Source organism: Rhyacophila brunnea, unplaced genomic scaffold, assembly GCF_057557595.1.
Source record: "Rhyacophila brunnea isolate RB1 unplaced genomic scaffold, BYU_Rbru_1.0 scaffold_11, whole genome shotgun sequence".
In the NCBI taxonomy this organism is placed as follows: Eukaryota; Metazoa; Arthropoda; class Insecta; order Trichoptera; family Rhyacophilidae; genus Rhyacophila; species Rhyacophila brunnea.
Window position 1 is genome coordinate 16,758,848 of NW_028232763.1, and position 24,346 is coordinate 16,783,193.

The following is a 24,346-nucleotide window of genomic DNA, read 5'->3' on the forward strand; positions in this document are numbered from 1 at the left end:
AAAAGAGCACACTACTTGTCAGGTATAATTATTAGGTATGAGTATATTACTACTAATGAATATGTACACGCTAATGACAACGACACACTAATTCAATGATACGTCAAAAACTCACTGACGATATAAAATTGAGCGATGAAAAAATCAGTACATAAAATTTTATTTTATTTTTAAAAACAATCTTTATTATTTATTAATATGCGATTAAACGCGATACATTTTTTTAAATTATCTAATTATTAATTATTTTGGACAATGTGCGCAGTCATGACAATAATATTGTGCGCTTACCATATTTTATAGAATTCGATAGACTGTACGTACGAAAAAATATCACAATTACTTCAGAAACAATCCGACATTTATTGCTTGGTGACAGATGATGCGCTTTGGTATATTTTTTTAAACCTTTGCAGATTATTTTGTAATCTGTATAATACATTACAACATAATATTATTATACCACATCGGTCGTTAGTAAATTAAATTATTTTTATAGAATAAAAAATAATCAAGGGATCGTATAAATGTCAGGCTTTAAATAATCGCCTTGTATGGAGTTTTCACCATTGGTATAATTATACGTAAGTCCTTAACCTGCATAAAATACATATTTGAATAATGCTAGAGTTTAATTAAAAGAGTTTAATATATAAAAACATTAAAAGGCCTTCTGCTTTTACAATTTTTTTGTCTAAATTGTGTTTAATTGTATCAGTCTGTAATAGTGTATATTATTATTTTGTAATAGTCGACGATGTCAATACCAGTTGACAAAACTAGTCCTGATTATTAATATACTAAGTGAAATAATTAGTACATACATATTTTTTTATTTAATACTGAAAGTGAGGAGGTTAAATTGTTCGAATTGTTCGATTGCAAACGAATTATTCTTCATTACCTGCATATTAAAATAAACGGATTAAACTTTAATAATTACACAGTTTTTTTTGTAATATGTAGGTACATTATCAGTTGCATAATAGTATTATAATATCAGTAGAGCATAACACATTAATAAGATATTTTATTGAAAAAAAAATGTTATTCTGTTTAATTTTATCTTTAAAAAAGTGGCAGTTGACCATTTTATATTTGGATAGTAGACCATACTCAATATTTAAGAATTTACCATTCCTGAAAAACATTCTTATTAGACAACATAGTATTTTTAAAACATACGTAATTTGCTATCCAGACGAGATTTTTTAGCAACAAAATTACTTTCATGATCGTAGAGATAATATTATAAATTAATTATTTTGTTCGAAATACAATTAATAAGCAGGTAGGATTAAATAACTTAGCGTTATTAAATTGTATATCACTAAATATTATCACTGAGAGCAATTTGTCTCGAGAGGTTTCAAATGGGAAACACACTCAGTGCAAAAAATTGAGACTTGAGACTTACCAGAGTGTGGGCTATAACCGTAGATGGATATCATAATGTATAACGCAAATACTTTGGGAATTCAAATCCAGTGGAGACGGTTCTCTGTAAGACTGTGACAAATAGGACACGTTTGTTTTGAAATATTATCATATACGTATTTCTACGACGGTGTCTACATTTTGATTATAATTTCGTAGAATATGATATGGAGAGAAAACGAACAGGTATGTATAAATAGTACTATTGTATTTTAAGAATCTGTTTCTTATTCCTATATTATTATTATGAAACCATTTTTTGCCTGTTATAATGTTGATATTGATATAAGATAGAGTGTTTATTTTTTACAGTCCATCCCTATGTTCTATATTCTTTCAGTAATATACCTAGGTATATATTATTGATATATATAATAGGCCATAAGCCTCAATTACAGTAGTGTTGTGAAACAGTTGTGCAAGTAGTAAGAGAAGTGAAACAATTACTAACATCGAGGTTTTGAGATAATCACGTAAATATAATATTGTGACTATTATTTTTATAGTATTGTGTAAAAATGTGAATGGCGCCACTCATTCTATACACCAAAAACGTTATGAAGACATGGCAGATGGTGGAGACACTAGCATGTAGTTTATTATCAATAAACAAAATACCACCATCTAAATGAATGAATGAAATGACGTTTTTCTCTATCTGATTTTGACGTTAACCCTCAATTGCATGATGTTGCCTTTCAGCATCAAACTGTTTATATTTTTTTATTTGAATACAATTTAATTTAGAACTTGTGGTTCTCTGCAGTGGACCGAAAATGTACCGAAAAAATAGTTATAGTTTTTATTCACAGATGCCACTGTTCATTTATAATAAAATTAAATGTGATCGATAAGAAAATTAATAAAATAATATAATATACGTATTACTCAGTTTTATCATAGGTACACTGATTTAATATGTATAACATGTTACATACTAAAGCAGGGATTGCAAATAGAATTTGATCGGCGTGTCAAAATAAGCCGATTTTTTTTAATTTGTGGCTCGTGCCATTCCTTTTTGTGTAGGTACAAATGATAATATAATCTAAATCATATTTTCTGAATATGAAAAAAAAAACAATTGGGTACATTGGTAACTATATTGTTAATTGATACACGCAAAATGAAAGAAAATAAGGAAATATGAAAACATTAACAAAAACTGCAGATAAAGGAACGGCTCTCGACTGTATGTCTAAGACGCATTCTGCAGTTTTTTTGGACATATTGTCTGGCGCGAACCAGACAACCTGGAGAGACTGGTGGTTTAAGGTGGGCTCCAGGGAGCTGTTTTCTCCATTTGCTCCACGCTGGAGTGACCAAGTGAAAGAGCTGACTCGGGGACACCATTCATTCTGCCTTGAGAGAAGCGGAAGATCGACAAGAATGGAAAGTCTTGGTCGCTCAAAGGATGGCAAAATTAAAAAGTGATCACGATCCTCAGCCATGAATGTACGACTAAGAAGAAGAAAAACATTTAATAACAATTTTTGTTTGAGGTTTTTTGTTTCATGTTATTCGTGAGACTTTTTTGATTGCAAATTAATACATGCTGCTGAATCTTTCTTTGTCAATCTATTTATGGTCCTTGAATATACATGATTCAATAAAAAACATCTACATGATTTCGCTTTGATGTTATATTTTCCACTATAAACGTTTTAAAAATTAAAAAATAAAAGAATTATTTTTTTTGGCGTGCGTATTTGCCATCGCTGTACAGTAATCGATATTTTTCATTGGAAAAAAAAATTACAGATAATTTGTAGAAAACACTAATCGATTAAATAAAATTAGCTGAAACCATGAGGTTGCTTTACAAAAAGTAAAATTTTCATCGATTGGTTCTTTGGTGAAGCGTTAAAATAAGTAGCGGTAAAAATAGTATACGAAATTTTATTTGTAGAGTACATTTTCAAGACAATTAAAAATAAATGAGAGACCACCGCGAATACACTGTCTCAAAATTTAATTATAATCTGAAGCACTTAAATTGTTGGTTTTCAGAAAAAAACAGATGCGATTGAATATTTATCGAAAGGCGAGTTTGAAATCTGGCCCACTTCCAAGAGTAGTGCAGCATCGCGTTTATATAAAAAGCAAAATGGAGTTTGGGATAAAAATACCATACGATAGCATTCCCGAATTCTTCAACCGACTCTAACAAACACTCAATAAAACAGTCAATTAGATTATTATTCCAAGGTCATTAGGCAAAGCTTCCATCTTTCCTCTTCTAATTCGACGAAATGAAGAAATAAACGTTTTATAAACGACATTAATTAAATTTATTCGACCATTTATTTAGATACAGCTTAAGGAACATTTTAATATAAAATTAATCTGAATTTAATAACCCCAATTAAAAATCAAAACCGAAAATCATAAATTATTGTATACTTATACATAATTTTAAAATATCTCATGCATAATAATAATATACACACTAGAAAAAATCATTTTATAAAAAAATACGACACCCGACATGACTTGAACCTGTATCTGCTGGATTCGCGCCAGTGTGCTTTTCCAATTACACAATCACTACTAACCTTTTAATTACCACATTTAAATAACACGTTATTTATATCTAATGGCCTATGACTCTAAACGCGCCAGTCGCGGTGTTAGCACTAAATGAGTTAAACCACTTGCATCTTAGTTATCTATGACGATTTTAACTAGTAGTCGTTACATGAAATGCTTATCGAATTGCATTTTAATAATTTTGGCTATCGGTTTTAGTATATTAAATTAAGGTAGTTATCAATTTTATTTATTCCTCAATTACAAACCGACGTCATGAGATGTTTTCAAATTATGTATATTCAATAATAAAATGTTACATTCTCAAGTGTTTTATTCGTTGAATAAATAACATATTTCATTATATATTATTGTATTACCTACTTATAAATACATTTCATCACATTACCACAGCCACTCTCGATCCACTGCTGGATGAATGTTGCTCATTGCAGTCTCTCTTCGCGGTCTTAAGTTTTTCATTAGGTACCATTTATGTCTTTCTTTCTTTTTACCATGGATCCTAATAGGACAACATGGGCTCACACCGAGTGGAAGTTTGTATTAGGTAACAGATTTTTATTTTTTACGAGACATTGATATTAGCCACTTGCTCACTCTACCGATTAGGTTTAATATCCTTCGACTTCAAACACAAATTGTAAAGCAATATATTTGCCAGACCCAGGATTTGAACCTGGGACTTACGGCATTATGAGTTGACACGCAAGCCGCTCGATCATCGTGGGTGATCACGGTTTACTTCCGCTAAACTTGATTTCTCCATTGATATAAGGATCACAAATAAATATCTTGCATTATATTATGTATTTATTCATTTATTAGTAACATTAAAATTCAAACTGGGCACTGGGTGCGTACAATATCATTCTACACAATTGAATTTTATTTTCCTTGGTTCTAAAGTTATATATACACAGTATATGGTAAAAGACATTATTTTCTATCTTGTTTAGTCAGCCTGAATATGATTTCCCTGCACATCGTTGTCTTTTTAACTCTGTCAGTGTTGGATGATTCTATTCATCGTTCCCTTTTTCTAAATATTTCTTTAGATCTGTATGTATTTCACGGTATCCAATTCATCACAGTACTTACCTACTGTACAGATCGGGATTAAACCGGCTCTGGCATACTGTGAACACATAATACATAAATTCATACTTCTGAATTTGTGTGAAGGTTGATTGTTATCCATCAACTCATCAACAAAGTGAAAAGAATAAGGATGAATGGTAGACTAATAATAGTTAATAAATACTTAAATGATAGATGCAAATACGCAAAACGTCGATTGAAAAAACCAAACGAAGAAAACTTATATAACAAACAGAATTTCATAGTAGATAATAAAGTTTGTTTATTCATTACTATATTATCATAATATCTTTCTGTTTTTACCATATCCGATCCAAATACGATCATTTAGACCTTCGCAGAGTGGAGGTTTGTAAACAAATAATAATATATAATTAACTATTTCTTTTATTCAACGAATAATTCACAAGATTTAAGAATATATCATTCTGATTATTGAACATATATTATTTTGAAAAAAACACACTTTCTGATATAGTATATAATAACCAATAGAAAAAATCTTTTTTGAAAAAAGTAAGTCACCCCAACGGGGTCAATTTGGAAGGAACGCTGATGGGTAGGTATAGTAATTGACCAATAGTTAAAATTTGTTCGCTATTAGTATGTCACGCCGTAGCATAATGGTAATGCGACGGATGAGGCGCATACTCGGGAGATACAGGGTTCGATTCCCCGTCGGGGTGACTTACTTTTTTCAAAAAAGATTTTTTCTATTGGTTATTATATACTATATCAGAAAGTGTTTTTTTTAAAATAATATATGTTAAATAATAATATAACAATACAAATCTAAAACTTTATTTAATTATCTAAATTCGAGGTTTTGAGAAATTCTAGCACTTATTCTGGACTATCAGATAGAATCTCCATTATTCATTAATATATTTAAAGTAAGTCAGACGCAATAAATGACTTCCAGTGTATTGGAATACTCTACTTAAAACCTTGTAATTTTCTAAGTATACTTTTTGTATTTGTATTTATTAAAAAATAATCTAATGAAAACGATAATCAATAAACATATATATCACAAAAGAAAAAATAACTGAAAGAGAAAACAGTAGTCCATCTACATTCAGACAATCGAGTAGTAGGTATATTATTATAGATTATGAACTTGTTCATTATTCTTCTTATCTTTTACTTTAAATTGTAATATTATCTTGTATTAAATATTATTATACACACAATGACTCAATTAATGTTTTATGTGCTTAAAAAATGTTCTTTAACGTATGTAAATGTTATATATGCTATTTAAAAACAAATTAACTAATCATTCTTTTCCAAAGATCCATCATTGAAGTGGTGAAATTAATAATAACCGATGAAATGGGCTTGATATTTATCGCAATATATAGATATTGTTTCTAGGACACGTATTTCACTCATTTCACAACCTCTTTAAAGTACTTGAAAAAGCTTTGGTTGCAAACACAGATACTTCAGTAAATTTTTATTTTTGGATATTTATAAAAAAAAACTAATAATTGTAGACGGAATATTTGCTTTCATTTGACTAATAGATCGTTAAATAATAATTAGAGAATAGAGTGTCGTTTAACACGTTCCAATTATTAAATAATTACAAGATGAAAAGAACTTTTTTAAATACAACGTTTTTAAATTTTCTGTTGAATTATTATGCTCAATATGCTCACATTTGTAATTTATATGAAATAAATTAAAAAAACAAACAAACAAAATATAGAATACTGAAATGTCATTTTGATTTCCATAGTAACGTACGTATATGTTTATAATTTAGTAGCTAGGACCACCCTCTTAGCAACCAATAATAGTCTTTTACTTTTTACGGAATTTTATGAAATAACTTTCCATACAACAGAATTAACTTAAAATGAATTCAATTCTGCCTTAAGATGGCAAAAAGTATTAAAAAAATGCACTGGCATCGTGTTATCATAATATGTTTTAAAAGTTTCAAATGTCTAGCTAGTCGGGAAGTTAGTTAAAAATCGATTGCAAAATTTGTACTGGATAAACAACCACCGGAAAAACAAGAATACGAGCTAACAAAAACGTTGTGAAAATACAATAGTTTATAATAATTTACTAATCAACCATAATCGGATGATGGATATTTTACTTTGAAATCAATTTTCCATGTCTTTCCAGTTTTTATATCAAAATGAACCGGATTTAATAGTTAATAAGTACCGAATCCTTGAGATTGTGACACAAGAATACGAAGTGTCGCACTCTATGGTGGCATTCGGAACACTTGTCCCAACTACGTAAAGCGTCTTTTCATGATTACTTCAATCACCGAGGCCTATCGTATCCGCTCATGAACTAAAGTGTTTGTAACGTGGTCGTACCAATGTGCCCCTAAGATTTGACGAAGACGTCATTGACTCGCAAAGCTCAAAACTCGAGACCTTTGAGGTTTGAAAACCTCAAGGATTCCATCGCCGTGGCCGACCTTCACTCAGTCTGCTACGGTGTTACAAAAGCGATCTACATGCTGCAGGTCTCGCATGGCGAAAGGTATCGATTAGGGATTCCAATCCCAGGCTCCCGAGCTATTTTCGATACCTATGAATCCCGGGATTGATAAAGGCTGACTGATTATAATTATGAAGCGGAAAGGCCATAAGTACACCATGATTTGCTTTACTATTTTAAATCTCGCTAACCCATTCATTAAGCCTTTACTATCAGAAACAGCAATCTCATATTAAATGTATACAATATTAACAATAAATGTCTTAAATAGTATAAATTATACTAGATTTATTTTTGACCGATTTTATCAATGTTATTTGTAAATATAATTTTTTTATATTAATAATGGAAAAAAATGCCAATCCCGTGATTGTCAAATTGTAATCCCGAAATTCCGGGATCAGAATTTTGGCTCGTGATTGGGTTCCTTGGTATCGATGAATCGAGCGAAGTAGCGCGACATTGTGCTTGCCCAATGTCCCAACACTGAGTCGTGACAAGGTTAAGTTAGTTAGTAAAATAGGTTTATATTATCATTTCTCTTAAAAAATAAATATTACACCTATGTGTTTTGTACCGGTTTATGCCACTCACATTCTCAATAATTAATTATTGATTTTTAATTTAAATAGTTTTGGTTTTTTAGTATCGAAAATGTACTTGAGCCAAACAATCAAAAACATATTATAGGTATTTAATGTGTAATGTGATTTATATCAGGAATACAAAATATAAAATTCATTTTAGAGAAATTTCAATTTAAATAATGGTAAACATTGAATAATTATATTAATTATTATTATGACAGTCATACGTTGTAATTTTTTTTTCAATTTTACACAATATATTATTTTAAATTTTATTAAATCCATATCGTGAAAAAAATCTAGGTACAAAATAGTTGGAGTGTAAAAAATAGAACACTATCAATTTTCTGAATGAAATAAAACTGAAAACACACGACAGCCGTCGATGCGACAAATTGAAATCATCTCCGAACCTGCGTAGGCAAAAAAAAGTCTCAACAAAATGTCATTTCACCTCTCCTGTATCTTTTTCAATTCAACGAATATCAAATGCTCCGTAAATAAACAAACAACGTCGCGCTGCTGTAGGCATCCCACTGTGTTTTGACAAATTCGCTAGTACAGCGAATGTAATCCGTGGAGTCCTTAAAAAGCGTCGACATACAGTTTCGCTGCTGTACCTTTGATACTCGACACCATTGCTGGAAGTGCAACAGGGGGCGTTACCTATGTCAATTCTGGTCTGGCAAACAAAATAAATTGTATCTATGTAATATTTTATTTAGTCATTATTAATATCAGCTATCGTCAAACCACTGTCAGATGAAGACCTTCTAGAGATTAAAATATATTAATCGGCCCATAGTAGGTACTGGGCTACCACGTATCTATACATCATGTATCTTACGGCCTTTGGCATGTTTGTACTAGGGATTTCAATACCGAATGAATATATCAATACCGGTATTTTGGTATTCCTCATTGAATACCAATATTAATACCGGTATTCATCAAATGAATACATAATATAGAGTGAACTCATTCATTATTCGTATTGTCGTTTTACCTTAAATGTAGTGTGGTATTCAAAACTGGCGGGGAAGTACCAGAGGACTGCACACACATTTGTTTTCAATATATAAAGATGAAAATGTATATAATATTATTTACTCTATTAAACCTATGTATTTCCAAAATTGAAAGTACACAATATTAAAAATTAATATATATCACAAATAGTATAATTAATTATACTAGAAATTTTTGATCGATTTTATCAATGTTGTTTGTATAATAAAAATTTAATATTAACTATCGGAAAAAATGCCAATCCCGGGATCGTTAAATCGGGATTGGATTCCTTACCCCATACTCAGACTGCTTCCGTACAAAAAGAAGTTTCACTACTTTCACACAAACATTAATATCAATAAAATTAGAAACAAATAATTACAAGATAAAAAGAACTTTTCATATACCACGTTTATGAATTTTCTGTTGAATCATATAAACTTGACAATTCTATGTATTAATAATTTAGGACAAATAAGGCAATTGTCAACAAATAATTTTTTTTCTATTTTGCAACAAACAAATATAGAATACTGAAATGTCATTTTGATTTCCATAGTAACGCACGTATAAATTAACAATTTGGTTGCTAGAACCACCTCTTTAGCAACCAATAATAGTGGATTGGATTACGGAATTCTTCCGAAATAACTGTTCATACAAAACATAATTAACTGAGAATGAATTCAATTCTACTTAAAGATGGCTAACAGTATTAAAAGAATGCATTGCCATCGTGTTCTAATATATTATAAAAGTTTCAAATGTCTAGCTAGTCGGGAAGTTAGTTAAAAAATCGATTGCAAGATTATTCGTACTGGATAAACAACCACCGGACAAACAAGATTCCGAGCTAAGAAAAACGTGGTAAAATAATAAAATAGTCAAAAACCTTAATTATATTTACAGCATTATTTATAAAATACTATTATAAAATAATCATTATAAAATATAATTTCACCACACTTATATTATTATCTACCTATTTGAATATTTTCAAGTAAATGGAAAAGTAATGCATGCCACGAGAATCATTAGTTTGTTCATTATTTGATTTGGCTTTTTACGACGACAAAAATAATGTGGATGTTTTATAATGGTATTAATATTTGAAAGCATTTTTTCGTGTGTATGCTAACTATTACTTAGGTAACTACTGAAACCGAAATACTATTTAACGACCAATCGATTATATTAAAATTGGTAACGAAATGTTCCTCCATAATAATATACAATATTGTGTATGTTGTTGGAGAGAATTGTGTCACGACAAGTTATTGTGTATAAATTATGTATGTGTATAATACAATGTTAATAAAACTACTAACTAAACGAAGATACAGTTTGGAAACGATAACCATGACCTATTTTGGGTGAAAGCTGTTTCCTCATATCAGGCTCACCAGGCACCAATAGCGAGGGCTGTGCGGCTGGTCAATGCACTCCCTAGAGATGTAGACATTTTTAGCAATTCATTATGCATTCTGTTTTTAAAATTATATTTTATTGTTTAATATGCACCTATTTTTTGAATTATTGTTGTTTTTTCTTATTTTTTTTCTACAAATTATTTTTTTTGGCTTTATTTTTTTTCTTTACCTTGTTTTTTCTCTCGATGATTTACTTGTACTTTTTATTCTAAATGTCATGTTGTGAACGTCTTGAATTAATAATTTGTTATGTGCTCAAAATGTCTTTTTTTTTTTTAAATAAAATAAATAAAAACATTTTAGACGAGTAGAATACAAATAATTCGTTTATATCAATATTAAAAAAAAAATACTATATGTAGAAGATTTGATGAGATATCAGAAATATAGAAGACCCTTGCCAAATTTAGGGTAATCTATTATGAAAGAAATAACACGGATATACGTTTCTTATACCATATACAAACTATTTTCTTTAATATATAGTACTAAATAATGTAGAAAAGAAGACTAAAAAACAGTCTACTTAGATTAACAACTAAATGATATACAAGTCATTTTGCATTATAGGCTAATTTAAATATAAATCTAATAAAAAAAATCATATTATTAAAGCCATGTATTCAATAGACTCTAGATGACAAGTGGAGCAACATGTTGCGGGACATCACGCTCAACATCTACGTCGATGTCTCCGAAAAAACTACTTGCGGAGGAATGATGGCGTCATACTAAAATTACCGCGACCACCGGGGTAAGCAAGTATTGTATATGTATACAAAATTATTAGTTTTTTGAAGCAATGCACCGAGGCACACCGGTTGCCGAGCACTGTTCTAACTGACAAACAAAATACATCCGTATGTAAGTATTAAATAATGTATATATATCATTAATTTTATTGTATATACATAATATTATTATTATATAAACTTTATCTAAAACTATCCAATCTTTTACTAATAAAGGCTTAGTTTATCTAAAGTTTTTTTTTTATATAAAGAAGTTTGTTGATGTTTTTCCTTGAGATCTAAAAACAGTTTATTTCATTACTTACATAAAAAAAATTATTGCTTTTATGACAACAGCCACCTAACTTTGCGAATGTTGTGCAATAATATGTAAGTATGTTACTTCGTATTCAATAGGCAAACTCAAGATGTCTTACCAGAGAAGGTCTAACTAATGTAACAGTACATTTTTTGAGTAAGTTCGATTTCCGGTTCAGCATCATATTTTTAGTGAAATATCTTTTTTGAAAGAGTAAAATATTGTATCAGTAAAATATTGAAAATTTAAGCAAAATTAAATTCAAGAACCGTAAATATGGCTGTCTTAGATCCTTTTTTTAGTTACCTACGATTTACCTACCTTCCTTTCAAAGACAGACTTCACGCCACTGAAGTACATAAATATACATTCTCCTAAATGTCTATGATACTACATTAAAAATCTTGATATACCAGATTTTTTACCATTAAAACATAACAAATCCATGTTCAATAATAATAATATGCCGATAAATTGATAATTTTTATATGACGTTTATATCATTAAACGTAATGCACTCGTTAAAAAGTTTCTTTTGATTAATGTAATTGGTACTAACGTATGCTCTCCGCTTAGAACAGATCTGTCGTAGTGATTATTTTTTAGAATGCAACCATTTTGACGTGTGAAACCAATCAAAAATGTCTTGCCAGTCTCATCGACACCTGTCCAGGCGTCGTTTATAGAGCGCGTTCATTCGAATCACCTGTTGTGCGGGAAACAGCCACAGGGGGCGAGCGAGGCATCGCGACGCCGCGGGCCGCCACACAGACGCGCGTCCGGTCCGCCAGTATGTGACCAGTGTTAAACCGGTGCGGGCCCATTCGATTCGTCTCTGTGTCTCTTTGTCCCCGCGTCTTGCCCCCACGTGTTCAGCCCCCCTGTACCCGCCGGCCGGTGCCAACAGCTGATCGGCCGACGCCGCCCCCCGAAAAACACGTGCAAATTTTTGTATCAACGAAATTCCTCTGTTCGCAGTCTTTATCACGTTTCGCGGGTGACCTCTTTATTACTTGTGTCAAATTATTATCAATCTTCTGTGAGTAATCATCAATAAAAGTAATCATTTTAATAATAAATAATCAATTTTCAAATTTAAAAAAAAAAGTAAATTTAATACGCTTGTAATAAAATTGTTTATAGTTATTTATTGTGTCCAAATTAAAAACAATTCCAAATTTATATACGTTAAAAGTAGTGAGTTGGTAATACTATTGTTTTAATAAAATAAATAAGTGATAAGTTTATTATAGATTCCACTGTGCATTTTTTTAAAGTGAACTCATTTCAAAGTTGGTCGAAAGATCTTTTCAAATAAAAGCTCCTACAATTGAGTGCCTTATAGAGAGAAAATAGCAAAGATTTGATACAAAGGTAAGAAAAAAACAAAGATTTCCCCGGGGCTAGGACTTGTTGCTTTCTGTGTGTACATTCCATAGCTGAAGATATTATTTGCACAATATATTGTGCAATAAAGTGAACGGTTTCGACAAACAAACCGAGGAATATGGTATAACTATAATACTTCTTATATTTACGGTTAAGTGAAAATTCTTTTAGGGTGTCCCTTTGAACGTGAATCTAGCTGACCTTTTCTAGATGGTTTTTTTTCTTTCTTACAAGCTTTGTTTTAGTAAGTAAATTATTATTATTAAGGAGTTGACTGAGAATTATAAGCATACAAATGGTTAGGTTACCAAGTTTACAACAATATTAAAAAATATGCACTTATAAATTCTACTCACTAGGTACATATTTTAAACATTCTATGGGTGACGTTTTGTTTTCGAATCATCGATAATTATAATTCCAATAATAAATACTGATATCGATTATGAGTATCATAGTTTACAACGGTATATTATGTTGAGCAAATATTATAATATGTATCGTCATAGAAATAATAACAACAACATTATTTCGTAGTTCAGGAACCAGACTCTAGTAAGTATCCCAAAAATTGTAGTTTTGAGTTAACTATACAATTTAAAAACTTATTCAATCTTTTATCCAACGGTAAAACTGTCATAACAAAATTGTATTTAATTCTGAAGTCATTCACAAAAATACGTAATTATAGTTTATGAAATTATGCATAATATGCAGTAGAGTAGACTAGTGAAATACTACTACAGTTTATCCGGGACCTAAAACTTATTAAGTACTTTAAACTTTGCTATTTCTACGTAGTACATACGATACCTATGTCAGATTCAGTTATATCACTGTGGTTTCTGGGATTTTTATTTTTATTTAAACAAATCATCTCTACATCTACAAATAATTGTGGTTTGCTACGGTTTAGTTTAGTATTAAAATTATGTTTTTTCTCATACTATTTCAGTTGCAGGCCGGTGATTTATACACATGAGTTCGTGGAGTGTCATGTACCAGAACAATAATTTGTTTGAATATATTTTTACAAATAAATAATAATACGTAAGTTGTATTGCTAAAACTGCTCCAAACTCAGTTTCTTACTTTTATACCACGTGTACTTCTTTAATATTTTTATTCTCTATTATTTAATTAAAATATACATACTTACAGTAGAAGAGAATAAATAAAACGTTATTGAGATATTAAATATTGAAGAATTTTTGGCTTCTGTTAAATAATAACGTAGTATTTTTAAAACCCAATAGGTATTCTTATATTACGAAGAAGAGTAAATTGACACTGTCTGTTATTTACACAACTGCACGGCCGGAGTTTGTTCCAGATACACTTATCTGTATTTATTTTTGCTTTTGTATTTTCTGAACAGCGATAAGCACACCGATTTGTGTTCAAACGAGTTATTGGTTTCCAATCGAACACGTCACTTTTTGGAATGAATGATAAAATATTTACGATGTCGTGAATTTTTAACGAAAACATCGCGTTTTCACTCTTGGCGGTTGGCTGTTCTGTATTAACAATACAATGTCATTAATTTTATTATTACGATAACCAATATAATAACATAAAAGCGATAAAAATGTCATATTGGACGAGATTACTATTTTTATATCATCGAAGAATAGGTCAGTATTTTATAGTTGATTTGAATAACATTATATTTATATTATTATAAGAATTTTTTATCACTGCCATGTCATCTTCGTTTTTCCTTAAACTGTGGAATTTCTCGCAATAAGTACAGACTGTTTCTAAGTACGTATTAGATTTAATAAATAATCTATAGTATCATACCATGAAACCCCAACTGGGTTTTTAAAATTGTCTCTATAGAATAGCAACCCCCAAATCTTATCATTAATTTTATTATTATTATTTGTTTTTTATTCAAGATATAATTCAATTACAAAGATAGTTGCAGAACGTAAAAAAACAATTTTGACTACGTATTCAGAATTATCCAGAATTAAAATGGTTAATTTAACAGTGAAAGCACTTTCCCGGAAAGCAAAAGATGTGTTTTCAAACCCCCTTAAATCCAATATTATTTTAGGGTTCTCTTAATAAGTATGTTAAAGTAGCTTTTTCAAAGGTGTTTTTTATATTTTTTATTAGAAATCATTAAAATAAAACAAAATATTTAGTTGATAACGATCAAAACATTATTGTCAACACTCATGATTGGTTTCGTTTATTAATTGGCTCTACAATCATTTAGTTTATTAATAGTTTTTTTACGATATATGTATATTAGCCATATTCCCAATCATTGGTCCATGTTCTGGAACTAAACACACATTGAAACTACATGCAAATTTTCCAGAACTATAATTTGAACGCAAGACCCAGCACATCATACGCGGACAATTTGCCACTTGTCCGTCGTGGACGTTTATTTTAATAATGTACTTAATGTGGATAATATTCTTCAAACCAGATGAAACCAATTTTTACCATTTTTGAATTAGTATATTATGAATTGGTATATTATCTTTTCTATAAGTATAAAATGGACAGCAATTACATTAAAATATTATATTAACTTGATATATTAAATGTATTAGAAAACATTGTTATTTTATCGTATGCCGTACTAAGGATTATGTTTTTATATTTATTTATATTCCAAAGATAAAATTAAGTAACATAAATAATTGTAATGACATTACTCAGAGCTGATGTTGTACTGATGGAATTAAAATGATTTCATTGAAAACGATTGTACTCGTACTTACTAGATATTCAGTGACAGTGATATCGATCATTTTTTGTACATAATGTGGAACTAAGTGGAAGGCAGAATTAACTAATCGCATTAATTGCTTATTTGAGGTTAGGTGTAAACTAAACAAAAATACCCATATAATAAACCAAAACTGTCAAAACAATCAATCCGACTCAGAAAAAAATAATAATTCAAACCTTATTTAATTTTCATCGATCAGCACTCTGGCGATACGTATTTTGTACGAATTTAAAGATGAAGTAGAACTGATAGTGGGTTGTTATAAAAAATATTTTTCTCAGTCGAAGCAAAGAACGAAACTCGTTTACAGTTTTCGTGTTTTTATAACTTCTTTTGACATAACATGATATGCATTTTAATTAAAATAATATGCGTTTTTTCAAATATAACACTTTCATTTTTAGATTCTTCTGGAAAAGTTACGATTTTCAATTGACCCAATTATTTATTTCTCAGGTCTATAAATTCAAAAGACGATTAAAATATTGTGAAATTGGAGAGATGACACAAACATAATTATGATTTATGAAAAAGACGTTTATACTCTACTACCCATGGCAAACGACTTCGTGCTCGTAAAATATGGAAAAAATAGTGAAAAGATATAACACAGTGAAGAAATAAACTGGTTCATATCATTAATTGTTAATTTTATATACCTACCTGCAATTATATATATTTTTCGCACGCATATGTCTATTTCTTCCTTTTTTATTAATTCGTTTCATTTAATATATCGCATAATGTATCTTATTTAAAACTCAATTATCTCAAAAAGTAAATCCACGTCTCTTTATGTCATTTGTTAATATTTCTATGTGTAAACCAACCATGAGTATATTGGCCACAGTTTCAGATTTAGAGCATTATTAATGAAAAAAGTATGTTGAAAATAATAATGGAGACTTGAACAAACGTAATGGATAGGATACACAGAAACTAAAATTAGTATATATTATTAGGTACCTATCTATCTACCAAGTATTGATTTTACGGGATCAATTGTTGTCAATCTGTGTTGTTACATATCAGAGTATTGATTTTGAGCATTTATTTAACTCTTTTGCTGTAGCATGTCTATTCGTATATCAAAATGTAATAGCTATATTGTGTATGTAATTTCAATGAGAAATGGCTTAAATCAATTTAATAACTCTAAGCAGTACTATTTACATAGTGTTACTATGGCAATGCAAATTTAGAATAGATAACAGTTGGTCACTCCTATAATATTATGTTGTTAATTTAAAAACAAATGCATTACGTAGTCCTTATATTTTCCCATAAAATACTTTTCAATATAATTATTTTAAATGATTATTTGATAAAAGAACATGCTCTTAATAAACACTTAATTATTTACTATATAAAATATTGTGTTGCAATCAAATGCATTATTTATTTTAGATATGCAGTCATATGTCACGTGCAATAGCTGCACTAAGTTAGTTCAAAATAATTAAGATACAACGTTGTTTAAATAAAACTGCACATTACCCAAGCACTAAAATGTCGTCTCGTCAAAAACAACGTGCATCGCTCCAAACCGACAATAGAATTGTCCGCCGAATAACATTTCAGACCAGATATCTGCCCGAGTCTATTCTCATCAAATGGCCGTATCTAAACACTCTCTGGATAATTAATATTATCGACTGGGAATAATGGAAAATTTTAATACTCGCCTAATTTCGCCTCGATAATAATGCGTGTTGTTTTTAGTACCTATGTAATAATTATATCCATGACTCATTATTTCATTAACAATTTTAAATAAGAAAACAAATGTTTTTGGTGGTATATTTTTTTTGCTACTTAGTTGAAAAGTATAGGTATCTTTCACATAGAAAAAAAAACGAACTGACTTATTAATATTTATACAACCTTTATTTTACATAATACCTATAGTACTATTTAATGCTTACTTTTTTCATTTTTTCATTAAAAATATTTAATTCTTGTAACCTATTTCGAATACACGGCTAAAGGTCACACCTGCTTTTTTTCAATTGGCCAAACACAATAATTACTCAATAACTATGAAAAAATATTGGCATGTGTAAATACGCAAAATATTTGTACATATTATTGTTCTTACATCAGCTTAGAATTAATGTGACCATCTATTGTTAATTATTGTGACCATCACTTTGATTCAAAACATACAACCCAGTCATTAATAATCACGAATTTTGATCATGGTTCATACGTATATAATAAAATATTAGTTAATTATTGCGTCGTGACGTGATCAAGAATTTTACAGATAGCTTGATAATTGGTAAAGGGTATTGGATGGAATCCAATGAATGTGAGTTCAGGGGCTGCTCAGTAACAATATATTTAAAATATATATATATATAATAATTAATTTCTAGGATTTCCAAATGCTGTATAGCTTTAGAAGTTACGTTAGTAAATTTTACTAATATAAATGTATTCATTAAATATTGGAAACAATAAACATTAGCAAAGTTTCATAATAAATACCTACGATTTTTTTTAAATTATTATGCACAGTAAAATTGGGAAAATTTTCATGCGATACATCATACTTTTTAAATAAGTATATTAAACTTATGATTTTTTTATGTTATTATAAAGTTGTGGGTATTGCCGAAAAAAAATACAATACAAGTATAAAGTATGTCAAATGACATACGCTTTACGTATTTACCTACTTATATAAAATAGACAGATCAATTTAATTACAAATAAATAAACTTGTAATAATATTATTAGTGCACTCACTAATCTAAACAATAATCACTGGTGCCACAAGTTTTATTTTCTCTTTAAAGATATCTACACTGTTTTTAATATTCTCAATGATAATATTGATACGATTTGAAGTAAAAAAAACCTCAAAAAGCTTATGGAATATGAAGTTTAGAGATACAATCGTGGGGTTACTGCCAAAATTTGGTAAGTCTCGAAATCATGTTATGAAGTAATTGCAATTTAAAGTAAGACTTGCCTAATAAAGTAAGGCACAATGGTTATAATTTATATGTGCTTTATGTGTATGTTTTATATATTGGATGCGATTGTTTTTTTTCAAGCATACATATATAATATCGTCTCTGTTCTGGCAGAACACACTAACTGGAGAATACTAGTTTTGAGTTATTTGACTTTGAAGTTGTTAAAATGTTTGAAATGGTCTATCATGTGAGTTTATTAAGTAATCGTAAAAAGGATGACTTTAAAATAAAGACTGTTTATTTATTAAGAAGGTTTCCAGACGGTTAAGTTTGAAATAAGGAACATTTTGGTATAACTAACTCAATATGTCATTTTTTCGAATTAGTGTCTTCTGCCAAAACAGTGACGATATATACATACATAAATAAATCCACTGTTAATTCTTAAATTCCTAAAGTATCGACTTATGTCAGCAACCCCACGAAATAATATATTATAGCTTTTGAAATTACGAAGAACGTTCCTAAATGGAGTAATGGCTATATTACTGAATGCATTAAAAGATTCAGTTACAAATTAAAAAATAAATTATGTTATTAATAATTGATAATTTCTAATACAGGTAACCAAAAATATTGTGTTTTAATCCGTTGCGGATTGAAAATATCCATTAGGAGGCATCCAGTTTTATGTGCAATATTATAATAAATATGGAATAAGTACCCACCTATGACAAATTTATAATATAAATCTAAACATCTTGAAGTATTTTTATTTTTTAAAATTTTATAAACACTTTTTAATACCTTACATGCAATTATATATTTCGCATCCTTCAATCTTCCGAGTTACTTTTTGTAAAATAAGACCTGTCGGGAAGGAAAATAACTCTAGTCTTTGAATACAGGTAGGTATTTAATTTTGACAGAATCTCATGTTTTCATTACAAAAAAAGAAGAATACTTCAAATCCAAATATATCAACTTAGTATAGGAATATTTGTATATTTTTATCTTCTTGTTAAAAACGTCCAATTGTCAAATATATTAAATTTATTTACTATGCTAATCACCGAATATAATATATTTGTGCTGCGTTCACCTAAAATTATTTTTCTGTTGGCTATAATAATAATTACATATATGGTTAATACTAAAAAAATATATTATATGGTAAATACTTAGTAATAATAAATATTTGAGAAATTCTGCCTGAGTGCATCTCAAACGCATTAGAAACAAGATAATGATAGTAGGAGCTAGCGACCGCGTAATGATAACACCGACCTCTTGCATGCCTGCGGGTCAAACTTCTACCCTTGCCTCGACCTCTTATCGAAAAGTTCTACTAATACTTTGGTCTCGACCTGCGTCATCTAGAAATGCATTAATAAGAACGGATTCTCAATTCTTCCATTTTCTGCTTATGACTATTATAATAATGCATGTATATTTATGTAAAGATACTGATATTAAAAAAGCATGACGAATATTAATTATCATCATCATTTTCAGTAAGAGTCGATCCATTACTAGATAAAAGCCTCCCTTAGATCTCTATAATCTTCTCGGTTCCTAGTTCTTTTCTGTCACGTGCATCTACATATGGACATTTTTAGTATATCTAGGGTGCCACTACATGACGACATTAGTCCGGCGGTTGTCTACTTGCCGATCGACACGTTCATCCCATCGCCGTACTTTTGTCTGCTTTCTTATCCATAGGTTTATTTTGCGATCTTTATGCGTTATGCTTAACACGCATCTTTTCATGCGACGTTGCGTTACTCGTAATTTTTGGAATTCTCTAACATTAAGAATCCATGTTTCACATGCATACGTGAGCATTGGTAGCACAGATTGGTTGAACACTTAACGCGTAAGATACAATGGGAGGTCAATTTTAAAGATACTAAAAAAATATGATATATTATAATAATTACAATGATAGTATGTATACGCATAATATTGCGTTCTACTAAAATAGATATTATAGTACTACAATAGTACAATACTATTATTTTGTCATAGTTAAAATCATTTCCATAATATATTTTCATTTTATAATTTTTGTAATATTAGTGTTGGGCTCATTTACACGGAAGGTGCTAAGCAGTATCTTTGGACCCATCTTTGACGAACTTTTTAAGTGGAACAGAGATACAATAATGAGTTGTACTTTTTATATAGCTGACAATCAAATTGGGTCACCTTACATTTCTGGAACATATACACTAATTTGAGGGTCATATGTGACAAAAAAACAGACATTCAAGAACCAACCTATGACTTGGTTGAGCTCATTAAAGAGTTGAGTGAAAGATTTTAGGTACCAATTTACAAACAAATGGAAATTGACATTAAATACAACTACCTAGATAGCACTGGGAAAAAAAGATGGTACTATTAATATCTGTATCTTATAGTCAGTGTATCGTATGAGGTTTTGTAACTAAAGTGTCATATTATACTTTATAGCCGATTGACATTTTGACTCTGCTTAAATCAGACACCAGAAGTTTCTAAAATCAAAAACCAAAAAGTATAATATATACATCTGGTAGGTGGAAAATGTGAAAGTACGAGTATGTTATATTTTGCGATATGATACATTGGGTATACTAGTATAGATAAGATTATATAAAATCTATGATGAATTGTAAAAACCTTGGATATGTCAAAATATTTAATCTTTTGATAAATTAAGTAGATAGAATACGGACAGTGATAAGACGAGTTGTATTTTGTCCTATATGAAATGCCGTTTTTAATCAGTGTATAGTGTCCATAATCCCATATGCATAATATTATAACACATATATATTTAACAAAATACACATCAAAAAGCATAGCGTGGTATATAAATAATGTATTCTGAGTTTAGCACATAAAGATAGAAAAGATAAAAAAAAGTGAAACAATTGGAAAATGGAAAAAAAGCATATGCATTATGACATAATTTACTAGAAGCTTTGAATGGATAATGGTGGGGTATATGCTTTAACTACCATATAAATTCTAGATTCTCGACGAGTCTATTTAATTACCGGCACTCAAAAGGAAAACAAATCAAAGGTATTGAACATACATAATTTTGAAAAACACTTCTGAGAAAATATATTATAACCAATAGAAAAAATGTTTTTGAAAAAAGTAAGACACCCCGGCAGGGAATCGAACCCTACATCTCCTGTGTTTACTTCCTATCTATCTACTTCGTATTACTTTGTATCTACTTTGGTATCAACTTTGATTTTATAAATAAAAACCGATTGCCAAAGTAGCTTGATTTAGAAGAGCGCTGATGAGTAGGTATTAAAAAGGCCAAAAGTTAAAATTTCTCGCAATTAGTATGTCACCTTATAGTATAGAGGATAATGCACGGACGGGGCGTAAACCCAGGAGATGCAGGGTTCGATTCCCTGCCGGGGTGGGGTGTCTTACTTTTTTCAAAACGATTTTTTCTATTGTTTATAATATATTTTCTCAGAAGTGTTTTTTCACAATTATGTATGTTAATTAATTAGAATGGTTCATTCTTAATTCTTGTGGAGTATTCGCTGAATAAAAAAAAGTTAATTTTAAATTAAAGGTAGACTAAATATTTGTAAGTATACCTGGACAGATAAGATGTTTAGGTTCTGTAGAAGTACGTGGCAATACAATGAACAAGAGTGTAATAAGCTTTAAAAGGCTTCACTCACTAGTTGATTGATCTGGATGATTCTGATGTAAAGGTAATATATGTAATATACGCACAAGTTCATCATTATTCAAAGACCAGAAGTTTCTACATTAAATATAACATTGTATTATTCTATAAAATCTTGTTGAGAATTTGATATTAAAATATACAAAGATACAACGTAGACATATATTTATAGAAAATAAAAAATCTAAAGTTAATCATAGTTTCAATACACAAGTAAGAAAGTTCAGAGTTATTTTACAAAATCTTCAGAACAATAAAATTACATTATATACAAAACACGACGTCTGTCTGTAACAATACACCCACGCGCCACGTTTCGCCACGCTGATTCACATACAACGGAATTAGTATCTAACTAAACACTCTTAGGTTTTATTAAGAATTTTGTAAACATCTGACAGAGCTACGTGCAGTTTTGCGAGTTGATGCGTGCCTCGTTCAAATGATTTAAACCTGCACACAAAATTATATTGCATACTTAACCGGTTATTTTATATCAAATTTAAAGTATTGCAGAAATAGTCAGTGGTGTTTGAAGAGTAAAAAATATATTTTTATAATAAAAAAATGATTAATATGTACTTACGTATTAAAAAAAATATGTCAATAGACATGACATTTTAAGTATGGAAAACAATAGGTAGCATCTTCTTGTACTTGGCTAAGCATTTTTTTCTTTTATTGTGTTAACTGTCAATTCATGGTGGAACTGCATTGTATAATTGATTAATTTGATAAACCGCAAATTTTTTAGTACTTATTCCACTTTTATTATTTAATAAATTAGGACTGGTTTCGTCCACCTAAATACCTGTTTAATTAGCTAGTAAATATCTGTTTTATATATTTTAAATATTATTCAGTTGAAAATGTCTCTGTGGGGCGGACAAAACCGGTCCAGATTTATTAAATAAATAATTAATAATAAGCGTTTTTTGATTTAATAATGACTTAATATATTATTTATATTATTATATTTTAATTATTAATTTAATAAAAACACAAATAAAATCAATGCATTTCCACCATTAAGAATTATCAGTAAAGTTAACATAATAAAATAAAATAATATTTTAACACAGTAATCCCATATAATATATTAATTATTTATGTTCACGTATAAAAAATATATTTTATATTAGAACCTAGAAAATTGTTGCATCTATTGTTCTCGATATAATAAAAATGATCACAGAATTTACTAGAATTAGTACCAGCCAGGCGCTGTATTTTTTCAAAGATTTTTTTAGTTCGTATTTATCTGAAATGTTTATGTTCAATTATTAATTGTTTTGTTAAAATATTTGAGTATTTGTATCTGGGTTGATTCTCGTTGAAATCGCCGCATTAAATTTCTCAACATCAACCCATTATTATATGTCGTTCATCACACAAATTACAATGAGTTGAATATTTTGAAAGAATGCCAGACGATAGGACTCCTATAATAATAATGATCAAGTCGCTACATTCGAGAAATAAAGAGCATGGCAGACCAAGGTATGAATAAAACCACGTAAAATCTGGAAATTTACTGAAGAAGACGGACATGATTCAGTGGAGACCTCTCATAGAGAGCGCCAAATACCGCCCCGGAAAAAACAATGTAACGCATCATTCGTTCGCATTTAAGATAAATGAAACAAATTAGTTGAAAAACTACATGCAAAAAAACTACATCTCACTGCCAATTTCAATGTCAAATGATGTATGTATTTAGATGTAGAAATGATTCGGATGTGGATAAGATTGCGGCTGTCGGGTAATAAAATGCGTTAATAATTAGCCGCGTGTGAATCGCTTGGACCCAATCCAAGTCACTCTGACTGGTCCATCTTGCTAAGGTACCTAATACTTGAGACTTAATTTTACAGAAGAGTTCTTACTTAAATCGTAAAAACTTTAAAATATTATGTAATTTATATATA

The 24,346-nt window shown here is 29.5% G+C and overlaps 1 protein-coding gene across 7 annotated transcripts in view; it reads left to right on the forward strand.

Moving 5' to 3' along the window:
• Positions 1 to 12,424: 12,424 nt before the first annotated feature.
• Positions 12,425 to 24,346, forward strand: part of LOC147078430 (CUGBP Elav-like family member 1) — an 807,474-nt gene continuing 795,552 nt past the window's right edge. For 6 of the 7 annotated variants that reach the window (XM_085959510.1, XM_085959523.1, XM_085959480.1 and 3 more), the window contains exon 1: positions 12,425 to 13,009. The gene's annotated coding sequence lies outside the window, so the exon portion shown is untranslated. The remainder of the gene's footprint in view (positions 13,010 to 24,346) is intronic. The other variant, XM_085959490.1, reaches the window with a different exon arrangement.